The sequence below is a fragment of the Cyprinus carpio genome, unplaced genomic scaffold, assembly GCF_018340385.1.
Source record: "Cyprinus carpio isolate SPL01 unplaced genomic scaffold, ASM1834038v1 S000000001, whole genome shotgun sequence".
In the NCBI taxonomy this organism is placed as follows: Eukaryota; Metazoa; Chordata; class Actinopteri; order Cypriniformes; family Cyprinidae; genus Cyprinus; species Cyprinus carpio.
The window spans coordinates 1599809-1613011 of NW_024872754.1; positions in this window are offsets into that span (position 1 = coordinate 1599809).

Below are 13203 nucleotides of genomic sequence, written 5' to 3' on the forward strand. Positions count from 1 at the left end.
GAAGCTCTGTCACAGTGTGAACACTTGTAAGGGGTTTTTTAGTGTGAACTGTCCTGTGCACTTTCAGTGCACCATCTGTAAAGCCTTACCACATTCAGAGCAGACATGATCCTTCACACCGCTGTGTCTTTTCTGGTGTAATTTTAAAGTACCCATCTGACTAAAACTCTTTCCACACAAAGAACATACATAAGGCTTCTCCTTTGTATGAACTTTCATGTGATCCTTCAGGAAATCTGCCCTAAAAAACCTTTTACCGCACTGATCACAGCTATATAGCCTTTCTCTAGAATGAGTAAGCAGATGTACTTTAAAAACGCCTGATTTTCTGAAACTCTTCCCACATTGATCCTGTTGGTGCTTTTCTCCACTGTGATTTTCAATATGTTCTCTAAGTCCTCCTTTTTGTGTGTAACTCTTCCCACATTGCGCACACATGTAGCGGTTTCTCTCCTCTGGGTGAATTTGTCATGTGTTTAAGTATGGTTTGTTTTGATGTATGAAACACTTCCCGCGACTAATCACAGTGTAATATGTGCTTCTTCCTCCCCCCCCTCCCCCATTGTGGATTTTTATGGGTTCATTAAGGTTACCGTTATGTGTTAATCTCTTCACCACTGAATCACATGTGAACGGCCGTCTCCCCAGTGTTGACTTTCATGTGTTCGTGAAGGTTTCTGTTTTTGTGCAAAAACTCTTTCCCGCACTGGATCACATGCATATGGCTTCTCTCTCCAGTGTGGATTTTCATGTGATCATTAAAAGGCACTTTTAGTATGAAACACTTCCCACATTGATCACATGCATATGGTGGTTTTTTTTCTCTCCAGTGTGGATTTTTCTTGTGTACGCTAAGGTTTCCTTTATGTGTGAAACTTTCCCACACTGATCGCATGCATATGGTTTCTCTCCAGTGTGGATTTTCATGTGTACTTAAGGTGTTTCCTTTTTGTGCAAAAAACTCTTCCCACATTGATCACATTTGTGCGGCTTTTCTCCAGTGTGGATCCTCATGTGTTTGTCAAGGTTTCTTTTATATGGGAAACTCATCCCACATTGATCACATTCGGTACGGCCCTTTCCAGCAGTGTGTGGATTTTCTCATGCTCATCAAGGTTTTGTTTTTTGTGGGAACTCTTCCCACATTGATCACGGTGTGTGGCTTCTCTGCAGTGTGTGAATTCTAATGTGTTCAATAAGGTTTCACTTTAATGGTAAAAATCTTCTCAAGACTCATCACAGGCATATGGGCTTCCCTCCAAAAATGAAATCTTATCTCAAGCCTCAAAGGATTTCGCCAGCAGTAGAAACTCTTTCCACATTGAAACGCAAGTGAAACATATATTGTCGTTTTTCAATGAGGAACTCCATGCTATCTTCTTCCAGTGTTTGAACCTGATGTTCTTTCAATCTCCTTGGTCTCGTTCCATCCGCCCCAAAATTTAAGTAAAAAAAAAAAAAAACAAAAAGGTTCAGATCACTAAAAACATTAATACTCAAATAAATACACTAAATTTAATTAAAAATCAAAGAGAGAAATATGAACATTCTTGATGCGTTCATTTAATTTACTGAATTATTATTTTAAAACATTACAAGACTGCACAAATTTGAAAATTCTGCAACCTTAGAACTACTATTATACATTTCATTAACTATATTTTAAGTCAGGGATTCAAAATGTTTAAAAATTTTGGGTAAAATAAATAAATATAAAATGGTTCAGATAATATTTGGTAAGAAAATTGCGCTCCATTTTGTGCCCAATTCATGAAAAGTTACCTGGATAATTAATTTGCTTAAAAGAAGCTGCGCATATTGTTATTATTTTTTTTTAATTAACAAAAATCAATCAATCCTTGACTTTGCATTTACTTGACAGGTAAAAAATGACTCAAAAACACTATCCCCTGGTTTCACAGACAAGGCTTAAGCCTAGTCCCAGACAAAAATGTAAGTCTGAACTGTTTCAGCTGAAAGAAGTGACCTTGTTTTGTCTCAAGATGCACAACAGTATTTTTTTTTTCTAAGGCATGTTTATAAAAATTACTTTAATGTCCTAATTGAACTATGGCCTAATCCTGCCTGTCTAATCCCTGTCTGTGAAACTAGGCTAATGTCTTGTTTCCTGAAAAAAAAAAAAAAAAAAATTATTAGTTTTTGCTATGGAAACAAGCAAAAAACATCTGCCAATGGGGGCAAGAAAAGACAATCTTTATTCTAAGGCTAAACAATATTATTTTCTTACCCCACTGGCAGAATATTTTTGCTTGTTTTAAGTAAAAACAAAAAAGCAATTTGGATAATTTTTTTTTCAGGAAACAAGACATTGCATCTTAAGTCATTTTACTTGTCAAGTAAGTGCATCCTGATTCAACAATTTTTAGATATTTATAGAAAACAGAGACAAAAGTACTCAGTAAGGATTTTTTATTTTTATTTTATTTATTTTTTGCAGTAATACAACCTTACTGTTGTGGTGAATCTGGCAAAGGTAACAAGACAGTTTTGAACACTTATTGCTTATGTACTTGCTTGATAATTGATTGTGGAACATTTTTTAACCATTTTTAATTTGTTTTTTTTTTGCAACTTTATGTATTATAACGTTTTTAAATGCATTAATAACAGACACCAACCTATTTGTTTGTTCAAATATCTTCCTGTTTTATTCTGCAGGGCCTCTGATCATCTATGTTTTCAATTTTCTCTCACAAACTTAAATTCTGCTTCACTTGTTAGGCTAAATGGTAACATTCCAGCATTTATTGGTAAACCGCTTTTGAAAACGCTGGAACCAGAGGTGAATTGCTGCACAAAAATAAACCAGTGATCAATTCAATGCATTCCATCATCAAATTGAGTTTTTACAGTCACTCCTCTGCATGTAAAAGTAGATCATGTTAAAAAGCCTACACTCACCGGCAAAATAAAAAATAAATATAAAAAAAAATAATAAATAAAAGTAATTCCAAAGATTGTGGGATTCCGCAAAAAAAAAAAAAAAAAATCACTTTGACTTTTTGAATCAAGTGACATTCAAAACAATACCATTACCTACTGCTAAAATAATCAAATCATTTAAATGCACGAACATAAAAAACACACACAAAAATCACAGGTCTTAAATGATTTTGAAGAATAGTGTTGTGTGTCCTGCCAGCTTTAATGTTTATTTCAGTCAGCAGATCGGCAGAACAGACGCACAAAGATCGCTGGAACCGTAGATAAACGACACAGATTGACTCGTTATAATGCTGCGTTAACAAACTGTGTTTTTAAAATTTTGCAATTATATTAATACACCAGTGAAATGATTATCTGATCTCTCAGGAAACCCAACGCTTCGACTGATGACGCAGTGGTGACGCTACCGCCTGTTACTTCGGATCAGTACACATATAGGTGCATTAACGCCCCCTATTGACGAGTGGACCATTGAACACTACGAGCGTGGCACTGCCTGCTTGTTGCTTAATCCCTCATTTAAATGTGTGAGAGCCTTTTATATTTCTCAACACATTATTGTGACACTTTTAATATGTACTTTCAGCCACGCTCACTTAATCAGAAATGCTCAGATTTCAATTATTTGCATAGTTTTTTTAGTTTGTGAATAGTGGTTTTATACTTCAGCCTAATAGCAAATAAAACAAAGACATGCTACTTAGCAAAGAACCACTATCCACAAAAGTACAATGCTTGCAACATCACATGAAATAAATCTGTTTTTTTTTGTTTTGTTTTAATTAAACTTTTTTTTTTTTCAACAGAATCATAAAGTAGATCATATATAGTAATTGTGCTAAATCCCCTGTCACTAGCAAATTTATGATTGACAGCGATAATAACTGTAGCAACATTCTGAATATCACGGCCGTGGCTTAATGACCAAATACTTACTGCATTTAAATGTAAGTTTCCTTTGTTGGAAACTCTTCCCACATTGGTCACATGTGAAAGGAATGTTAAGTTTAGGTTCTTTGTATGGGAAACTGTTTTGAGTCTTTATTTCAGTAAAAAACAAAACAACAATGTTCCCTCAACAACGTTCCCTTTATTTCAGTAAAAAACTAAACAACAATGTTGCTTTAACATCAACTGATTTGTAAAAGTGTAATATTTATCAAGTTTGTAGCCAAACATGCACCTCATCGACCTTCAGCATCTATAATATGAATTTAATAATAAATGCCAGCCTCTTTGTTCTTTTTCTTCTCCTAAACGTCGCCTCCTTCCAGTGTGAACTGTGATTGTCTGCACTGTGGTTGTTCTGGCAAAAACAAAATAGTTTCCAACAACAAATTATACGAGATAGATATTAAACATTTTAAATCATGTCATGTTACTGAACGCGGACCATCAGATTTGTCAAAGCCACAGAGAGATTACATTATCTTCTGAAATGATGTTGCTCTGTTTTACCGTAATTTTCCATTTTTGAGTTTATCTAAATCTCATACCATGTCCCAATCATATGACCATACCTGATGGTTAACATTTAGTTAGAGCGGAGGAGCGTGTTTTTTGACCAAAATGAGTTTTCACAGTTGGCAGGATTTCTCAATATACGATCCAGTAATAGAAACTAAGCAACCAACATTGCTGCTGCATTAGGCTATAAGCTCAGACATTCCTCATCGCATTCATGTTTGGATAGGACGCAGTGTCACCCTTGAAGATGAAATACTTACTGTGACTTTGGACAAATTGGTCGGAAAGCTGCTACCACTGCCTGATGGCTGGTTGTTTTAAGGCTAGCCTGAGTTGTATCATGTATTTTTATAGGGCCTGGGATGAGATCAAATGAGTTTAATACACTGAAAGGCAACCATTGAGGTCCAATATGGCTCATGTCCGTAGTCCAGATCTTCTTTCCTGTCATGTGGGTTGAATGTAACTGGATGTTTGGCTCAGATGACAATTGTTATGTGGGATGTACAGGAAGGTACTTACTTTATACATTATTGTTTTTGAGGGTTAAATCATCTGACAGCTGTCACCCCCACTTTTAAATGTATGCTACTCCCCTTGCCCACAAATGATAAACTACACGCTTGCACTCCTTGAAAGTGAAGTGAAAGTCGTGACATTTGTCAAGTATGGTGGACCCATACCCGAAAGCAGGTGGGAATTTTCTTGACTCAAGTCCTCCTGGGAATTTCGTACGTATGAGGAGGGAAGTCGTGCTGACGACGTGAGGTGCGCTCAATCCAGTTTCGTCGGAGCAAGATGGCGCTGTACCTTCTTTAATGAATAGCAAGAAATTACAGCAAGGTTTAATAACTCTGCTTATAGAAAATGCTAAACGGAGAGATAAAAAAAAATGTTAAAGCCATGTGCAATGTTGCGAATCAAACCATTTCTCGTCTAAAGGTGCACAAATGTTAGGATTTTTAGTTGTAATTCATTAACTTGCTGCTTATAACAAGATTAATGATGATCATGATAAATGACGTTTATAGACTAGTAAACATTGAAATTCAATTAAAATTTACCGTTCAACTCTACAGACGTTGCATCCATTATTCCGCCATGTTATCCTGGACACGCCCCGCACTGTCGTACTATCGGCCTTTAAGAAAATCCCGAGTCCCACTGCTATTACGCTATGGGGGGCTTTCATGTTCTTCAACTCTACATACATCGTACGATGACTTGAACGCACCAAAAGTGTCCTGGGTCAGAATGTTTGTGATGGTTCAACCTTGGACAACCAATCGCAAGAGGGGAGAGAATTGCAGAGGCGGGGACACCAGTTCCAATCTCAACCGTCAAATAAAATAATCCCTCGCGCGGTGCGCAGGCAAGAGGAACGGTGGTTATCATTTCAAAGTAAGTTTTTTTAAAAACAAAAAACGTAATGATCTATCGGAAAATGGAGCATTGTATGTGCACCTAGGTGTGACCCCCCCCCCCCCCCCCCCCCGCGCTTCATCATAGTATATCGTAGTATAATTGTGCAGCTTGTAGTTTAAGGGTAGGCTAGCCAACTGTTTCAGAAAAAAAACAGAAGAAGATAGTGTGTAGCTTGCATTAAAATGTTGGCAGTGGGCTGTTCATAGATATGGTGGCTGTTGCCAGCGGGTTCTTATCACAAAATGTAGAAGAACAAGATAATTCAGAAAAACGTCACCACTTTAGGGGGTGTAACGATACGAGTATTGTATGAACGTTCGGTACGAGGGCTTGCGGGTGCGGTTTTTCGGTAGGCTGCAGCATTTTCAAATCCGAACGGTTCATTTGACCATTTTTCCTGCCGACCAAACATTTCGTTATTTTCAAATGAGCACGCTCATAATGTAAGAGATGCCGGCGCGACCACAACATTGCCCAACATCAAATGGCCAACGTAATGCAAAGTGAAACGAAAACTGCTCGTTATTGTGTGGTTTTTGAAGGACCGTTTATCAGTTGGGACCAGTGCAGCGCAAGCCGATCGTGATCATGCGACACTGTTCACTACACAGCGCTAAGAGATCCAGTAAAGAAAGCATTTGAATTCGCCACAGAAGTAATAACATCGCTGCAAGATCTAACGTTTAGTGAGAAACATTCTCATTTCTCCGTTATTAACGGATCAATAATGCTTTCAAGTAACATTACGCGGTTTTATTTGACATTGTGAATACAATTGCTGCCCTCAAATGTTAATCTGAACTAAAAATAAACCTTAAAATACACAGTATTACATTTCATTTTTTTCCAATGAGCTTTTTGTTTTATATGCTCGATGTTAAAATGTGATTATAAATTTAGTTACATTTATGAATTTGGCTTTTTATGGGGGGGACTGTTTAGTCTCATCTGGTCCCAGGGCAGAGACCATTATTTTCCCACAATTTGTCTCAGGGCAGGTGGAATCCCTCCTGGTCTCAGGGCAGACCAGAAGTCAGTCTAATTTATAAATTTGGCTTTTCTTCATGACTGTTTAGTCTCATCTGGGTCCCAGGGCAGACGATATTTCTAGATTTTGGCTTTTCTTTATGACTGTTAGTATCATCTGGTTCCCAGGGCAGAGACTATTGTTTCCCACAATTTTGTCCCAGAGCAGGGGAATCCCTCCTCTTCTCAAGGGCAATATAGTTGGACAAAAGGGAGTCACAATGTCTTCTCTGGTCTCAGGGCAGAAGTGGTCTGAGGGCAGGTGAATCTCTCCTGGTCTCAGGGCAGAAAGTGGCAGAATTGTCTGAGGGCAGGTGAATCTCTCCTGGCTCAGGGCAGAAGTCATATTTTTCTGTTTCAGGGCAACATAGTTGGACAAAAGGGAGTCAGCTGGTCTTTCTCTGGTCCTCAGGGCAGAAGTGGGCTGAGGGCAGGACGGTGAATCCCTCCTGGTCTTAGGGCAGAAGTGGTCTGAGGGCAGGACGGTGAAAGATCCCTCCTGGTCTCAGGGCAGAAGGTGGTCTGGAGGGCAGGACGGTGAATCCCTCCTGGTCTTAGGGCAGAAGTGGTCTGAGGGCAGGACGGTGAATCCCTCCTGGTCTCAGGTCTGCACTGATCCCAGGCTAACCCTGCCCTGGCTTAGAATTAGTTTGAGGCCAGTGTCTTTTCCTCCATTTTAAGTTTTGCCTCAGGGATGTAAGATATCGTAGTTATAGGTATCATAAGTATCCAATTTAATGCTTCAGCAGAAATACATGTTTTTAATTTTGTTCGTTTTGTCTTTGCCTGTAAAGGGAAACTTAACCAAGCCAAATGAACAGTAAGTTATTCCAAATTATTTTTTCCTAATCTATGTTACTCATTGGCATCATCTGCATACATAATGATATAATTTGCATGACATCCGACCAGGTAGAGCACATTGCGGTAACTATTTTTTAGCTGGTGTTTTTAGAACGATTAGATACATGGGCAACACAAGGGCCGAGCACTTGCACAGATTGTTTTTTATGTAATAGACCCATGATAAGGCTGTAGCCTACCAAAAATTTGTGAAATAATGGAGAAGTGCTGGCGCTTGCTGGTAACATAAAACATCATTGGCATGGCATTCAACACAACTAGGCTATTTATAAATTGTATAATAATGTGGCCCCGACTTGCATCAAACATAGTAACAGTGTGTCTAAAACTTTTGCCCATATGCTCCTAGTTGCCCGTTTCAGCCTAGTGGTGGACATCACTAACTCACAGATAAGCAACTTGAAACACGTGCACGGTGGGCGCTGTGTTAGACTGTGTATTTTGATGGTTATCACATCAAAACAAGTGTGTGAAACCAACACATTCAGAAGTCGGCAAAAAAGTCGCTAGTCGATAAATGTGAATTTTTAGTCGCCAAAGATTATAAAAATCGGGGGGGAAAAAACTAATTCGCCTAATTGCCAACACTCTGACTTTAAAGTAGTTTTGGTATGCTACATGTAATAGTTGATTGGATTACATTGTGCCTGTTAGCCTAAAGTAAGGTGACTTATTTTGGGACTTTTTATTTTCTTCACCCATGCAGACTTAGAAACACTGAAGTCCCAAGGACTTTTCATAGTGAAGATGTCCTTGGGACAATTGGGCCTTTCAAAAATCTTTCTGGGTAGTTTGGAGGCCCTTTTAGGCCCCATTTGAACTTCCAGATGAGGTAATTTTCTATTTCTTTAAAAAAATTTATCCTCTTCCCCCTTCACCTTGACTCTATTGTGATTTATTGCAGTTTTATAGATATATATATATATATATATATATATATATATATATATATATAATATATATATATAAATATTTTTTATGTATTACTTCCCCAGGTAATGGATGCCTTATTTTACGTCATGACCAGGGTAACTCATACCGGTTTTTACAAAACTCACTCACTCACTCACTCACTCGCTCACTATTACAGGGACAATCAAATATAGATTAACATGATTAATGAACTTAAAACCATTTCTCTCCCTCGCTAGAGCCAGCCTGGGACAGCGGCAATTAATAGTCAGGCTATGCGCCTGATTTTGGAGGGCAGCTCCAGGGCAAGGAGTACTTATTTCTTAAAAGTAAGAGTTATGTAAATGTTTAAAGTTATTGTTCAGTGCTGCTGAACACATTAGGTGTCAAGTTTATTTATGTTTGTTCATGAATGTTTTCTTCTTTTCCTGTCAGAAAAACATTCTTAAAGGAGCCAGTGCCATCTTCGGGCCCTACTTGCTGGGAGAGTGCCACTCTCTTTGTAGGTTGCTGTTAGGTTATGCAGAGACTATTATTCGGTAAATAGCATCACACTAGTCATTATTGTTGCTGTTGTGTCATTCTCATTTGTGTTGTTTGAGCTATTAGTGCTTCAAATTTTAAAAGAATTTCAATCATTTTCAACACAGATTGGTTGAAATTCTCCTTCAAACCTTTCTCATATTTTTTCCCATCTTTTGTATAGCATTGCAACTTGAAAGAGGGAACATATTACCTATATCGACTCCTTGGGGGAGCAACCACAGCATTGCTTCCAAATAATGGACAAATTGGAGGGACAAGGTTTTTGTATTGCTCTATAAAATGAGATAATGAAAATTCAGCAGAGATCTCCTTCACAATTATTTTCTCTAATCTTTCAGCTTATTTTTGCTGCTAGCAGAGGCTGCCAAGGGCCCTGGAAGATGATGAAGAGGGACCATGACTTACAAAAAGACTCTTTGTCATGTGGGGTGTTCTCACTAATGGTACAGTTTGGTCGTTTTCTGCATAATGTTTCTGTTTTCTTTGAAAATATAAATATTTTTAGTTTTCACTTTAGAGCAATTTTGAATGAAAGTTTTCAGATCAAATATTAATGGATTTTTGACATGGACACAGTACTACCTTCAGCACACGATACAGGAGTCATGATCATATAATTATTAAATGAGCACCATAAATCTCTCTTGTAATATAGTCCAATTTTTTTTTTTACCACAATTTGTGTTCACATTTATTATAAGTTACATTATTTCATTAAAATAGACTTTCTGTGCTCTTTTTAGTTTGCAGAAATGATCCTCCAGGGACAACAAGGGCAACCTCCAATGCCTCCCTATCACTCAAGAGAGCGGAAGAGAGACTTTGGGACTTTGTTGTTCAACTCCCTTGGTAAGTAGTAGACATATGTACGGTATGGGTTGCTCCTTATTGAGCTCTGCAGGCTAACCTGTAGCTGCCTGCATTAAGTTTAACTTACTGATGATTTGGAGTGGTAGCTTTAACTTGTAAATTCGGAGGATGGTCATACTTCGGTGTACATTGTTTACTACATCATTTAAAGCATAAAAATACGACATTAAGTTTATGTTCAAAATCAGATGCTATTTTATTTACGATCTTTCTTAGAAGGATGAGGTGAACTACACTTTCTTGGTTTCTACACACATTGAAATAAGCATGCAGAATGAATCATTATTTTCATGATTATTATTTGGTTTTTGAAACATTATAATAACATTAAAATGACATTAAGAAACATGTTCATTTCTTTTAGATACGAGAGACTCTAAGAAGAAAAAAGGCAAGGGTTAATGATCAAAATATACATACTGTTTTCTCAACACATTGTATACTTAACTCAATGTTTTTTCTCTTTTCTAGGGAAAATCGCCAAGTCTAAAAATACAGGTAAGAACAGCCACAGACTGGGACTAATTTTAGGTTTATTGAGATTCTAGGCAAGTCTGTTTGGTAAGTAGGGCTGATATATGTAGACAAGCTACAACCAAACCTAGTATAATTGTTAATGTTAAGTAAAATTTGTACCAATGTTGTTCCAAGATGGGTTCTGCTCTTGATTAGCTTATGTACACACACACACACACACAGTCTTAAATACAGTAGATGGTGATCAGGCATTCGAGTCACTCACTAAACAACATACATGTAGGGATCTTTTCAGAAAGCAATTGTGTCTTTGATGTATTAACTTTGCTGTTAGGAAAGTACAGAGATCTTTCTTTTGAAACAGTTTGTTCCCTGAATGCTGTTCTCTGATTGGTCTTATATAGTAGATGGTGGCCTTGCACAGGAATCTGAGTCCACAGAGGGTGAACAAGGTAGGAAGATACTGTATTTACGGTCAGCATTCGAGTCACTCACTAACAACATACATGTAGGGATCGTTTCAGTAAGCAATTGTGTCTTTGATGTATTAACTTTTTTGTAAATTTGGAGTGCTGTCAATACAGAGAACAACAACAAAAATCGGTGTTGCCTACACCGTGTTATCCTCTTTTTAAAATTTGCACCCTGTTGACTTCAATGGGGCAAGTTTTAAACTTGCTTTTACCCTCTTAACATCCTTGATGTGTCATTAGAAGTGCACAGCCAATGTGAGTGATTCCTTCAGAGTGAACACGAGTGAATCTGACTCCAGTCGATGTCAAAGATATGAATAAAAGTGAAGTTAATTCAGCGAGCGCTCATACCTGTATTTACATCCTGTTTTCGGTCGAAGGCCATAGTAATCGATTGTCGAGTTCACGTGCATAGGTTTAGTTACCTATGATCACGCACGTGAACTCAACAATCGATTACTATGGCCTTCGACCGAAAACAGGATGTAAATACAGGTATTTGCGCTGGCTTAAATAACATAATTTTTATCCATATCTTTGACATCTACTGCAGTCAGATTCACTCGTGTTCACTCTGAAGGAATCACTCACATTGGCTGTGCACTTGTAATGACACATCAAGGATGTTAAGAGGGTAAAAGCAGGTTTAAGACTTGCCCCATTGAAGTCAACGGTGCAAATTTTAAAAAGAGGATAACATGGTGTAGGCAACACCGTTTTTTTTTAGTTGTTCTCTGTATTGACAGCACTCCAAATTTACCAAAAAATGAGCTCAATGTTAAAATTCACCGGATTTCTCCTTTAAATATAGTAGATGGTGGCCTTGCACAGGAATCTGAGTCCACAGAGGGTGAACAAGATAGGAAGATACTGTATTTATGGTCAGCATAGTTTTGGCCATGAAATGAGTTGACAATAAAATAAAAACAATATTTTTTCACTTCTACAGTATTATTCGAAGTGGAGAGTGTTCTCCGGTTACCTGACGGGACCAAGGCCAAAAGGTAACTTTGTATGTCATTACCATCAATATTTCATACATTTACATAATTCTTCCTAAGCAATTAATAGTTCCAAACAATAACTGTGCACAGGTCTACACATTGCACGATTTACCGTATTTTCCGCACTATAAGGCGCACTTAAAAGCCTTTAAAAACGACAGTGCGCCTTATAATCCGGTGCGCCTTATAGTGCGGAAAATACGGTATATTAGACTGGGTATAACCCTCGGTGTTGAACGCTATTATATTTAAATTTAAATTTGCTCTGCAGTTATGTCTGGCCCTGAGAAATTACCTTCTTGGGAGGTACCAACGAACCAACGAACGTAGACAATCGAAAAATGTTTCTGTGTACAAGGGAGGAACGCGTTTGGCTCGGTATGCTTCGGTTTTTCAAAGTCTGTAACTGTGATTGCGCGGGGTCACACTCACTGTATGAAATGAAGTAGGTGTGGGCTGGTAACTAGGCTATCAGAAGTACACAGAAGGAATTTTTAAGCAGTAAATCTGTTTCTCTACAGACAATTACTAATTTCCCAAATTTAGGTAAACTCTTGCTGTAAGGACAGGTGCATATCATATTCCTAAGCCTTTACAAAAGCTCATAACAGCCTCTTACATGGCTCATCATGCTAACATGGCACAAAATTCCTACTTGCAGCATCTTTGCTGTGGAATAAATCTTTAAAAGTCCCCAGCTTCCACCTAGATATACTGGGCCAAAGTCAGTAATACTGAGTCATGTCTTAAGAAGCTGTTAGGAATAAGTTATTTAAAACCCTTTTTAAGGTGTCATGTATGTGTTCTCCTGTACCTAAAGTGTTACCTACCAACATTTCTACAAGGTAGAAAGAAGATTGTTTTAACTCTATATGCCTGCTTAAAATCTCCACTGATATTGCAGATATAAAGTGACTAGGGAGGAACTGGTTAGAAGGTGTGGGCCACCAGAGGGCTATTCGCCCAATGCTCTGGTGGCCTACTTAAGGAAAGGCAAGAGCCAAAAAGAGGCGCTCATGGCCAAGTTGCACGACTCACAGGTGGAGCCAGGACCACGAATCAGGCTGTCAACAAGTGTCAGCAAGTTGTGTGAAGGTAACTGAGGTCTAGAGGTTAAGAATATGACATGCAAGAGTTTAAGGGCAGTGAACCACCCATCACTTCACACAGCT